This window comes from Physeter macrocephalus, chromosome 4 (genome assembly GCF_002837175.3).
Source record: "Physeter macrocephalus isolate SW-GA chromosome 4, ASM283717v5, whole genome shotgun sequence".
Taxonomy (NCBI): Eukaryota; Metazoa; Chordata; class Mammalia; order Artiodactyla; family Physeteridae; genus Physeter; species Physeter macrocephalus.
Genome location: NC_041217.1, coordinates 70035545 through 70037508, shown reverse-complemented (window position 1 = coordinate 70037508; position 1964 = coordinate 70035545). Strand labels below are relative to the sequence as shown.

The window sequence follows — 1964 nt, the reverse complement described above, 5'->3', positions numbered from 1 at the left end:
TTCTACCAAAGTAACTCAGGAAGGTAAAGCTGTGTTGGTTCTTACTGCAAGAATCCTAAGTCCCTTTAAAGTTCCAGACTACTTCAAAAGAATTTCAGGAGTTTCAACTTGCTACAAACATGCATGTGTCCTAAAGGCTTAAAAAATATCAGTCTCCTTCCAGTGTCCTCCTGTCTGCCCTATCAATTCCCCACCTCTTGGCATGGTTTGGATTCTCCTCTCTCAGCCCGCCCCAGCTTCCTTAGAGCAGGAGTGCATAGCTGGCTGTGTCCTCTGGTCGCCCGTCCAGAGCCCCATGTGGGAGAGATGCTGAGTCCCCAGCAGTCAGGAGGAGAGGTGTGTCTTCTCAGGTTTCTTGAGTTCACCTGAGGTAGAGGTCAGTTCCTGGCTTGGGTGGCTCCCTCTAGCTAATAGACTAGAGGCTGCAATATGAAAGGGTGAGAGCCAGACCAGCCCAAAGTAGAAAACCAATCTGACCGAGCTCCCAATCTTGCTGAATATGGCCCATTAGATGAGATAGGGAAAGAGAGCAGAAGTGGACGCAAGGTGAGCGAGGTGGTGAGAAAAAGGCTTGTTGGAAACCAGGAATTATGAAAATAACATTCAGATACAAACTTCAAACTTTGTCCTGCAATCAGGAAAGGCTGCAAACTTTTCACAGTAAAGAGCATTTAAGACCTCGACTTTCTTGTACAAGTTTGTCTGCTGCTGATAATTAGCATGCTGTTGTGTAGTTTATTCCACTGAGACAAAGAGCAATGATTACATCTCACCTTGTAGATGAGGAAGTGAGTGGGCCAAAAAGCCCACCCTTTGGAATACAAAAGTATAGCCAACAAAGACAGCACAAGAAATCATCCTCTGCATGACCCCATCCATCTCCTGACCCACCTTGGTCAAGGTGGTTGTCACCTTGGAGCACAACTGGACCTTTCCTCATCAGCATATGGGACAATCTGCCTTTTTGTTTTCTCGGAGGTAAAGGGATGGAACCACAGTGGTTCCAAAACCTATGGCCAGGCGTCTCCGTCCCTCTGTGCCAATGATTTTTCTATGAAGCAAAGGATTCAAAGGCTGTGTCAGGCTGAGCAGAGAGATGCAGCAGACATCTGAGCCTTCATTAGACAATGAAAATTAGTAAGGGAGGAACAGAGAAAGAACAAAGAGGGAGGAGACAGAAAAAGAGGGGAGGTCCAGGATTCCCCAGGAAAGGGGTTTCCTTTCTCTTCCCAGAGCCCCCAGGAAGGAATAAATATAATTATCGACCTAGCATGACAGCATACAAAATAAAAGAGGTACCTGCCAGGTGACCATCTCTGCCGGGACTCGAACCCGGAACCTCTGGATTAGAAGTCCAGCGCGCTCGTCCATTGCGCCACAGAGACCTCACCACACACACAGCATCAGCACCAGAACTGAAAAAGCACATACCTTCTGCATCACCGAGCCATCTCAGCATCCTGCTCTCTGAGCGGTGGGGGGGGACAGGGACAGCTGGAAAATCTGGAGTGGAGATCTACCAGCCGGCTCCATCAAAGCTTTTCTCAATACCGTGGGTCCTGGGGTCCTCAGAGGACTGGAGAAATGTGAAGGTGGTCATTTCTCCCAGTCGCAGAATCTCTGACGGAGTAGGACAGAGCTATAGCCTTTGCTCTTCTTTCCTCTCCATCCCTCAGGGAGGATAGGGAGAATGCCTTTCTATTCTCATGCTAATTAAGCAGAGCACACCCAGCCCAGCGGAGAAAACGGAAGCCTCCTCTACCTCCACCCCTCTCCCTGGCTGTGGTTTCATCCCATTCCAGCTATTCTCAGACAGGGGCTGGGCAAAGCTGGGAGATTCAGGAAAACCCTCGATCCCTGAGACAAAGGATCTGCCTCCGTAAAGAAACAGTGTGAACGGCAGCGGCTAGCAGGGAAGCTGGGCTCCAGGAGACTGGTCCAGTTCTCAGCTTTGAGAGCTGTGT

At 49.3% G+C, this 1964-nt stretch overlaps 1 non-coding gene across 1 annotated transcript; it reads right to left on the bottom strand.

Moving 5' to 3' along the window:
• Positions 1-1311: 1311 nt before the first annotated feature.
• Positions 1312-1385, bottom strand: TRNAR-UCU (transfer RNA arginine (anticodon UCU)). Its single transcript has one exon. It is a non-coding gene; the product is annotated as a tRNA-Arg (tRNA).
• Between the last annotated feature and the right edge of the window lie 579 nt (positions 1386-1964).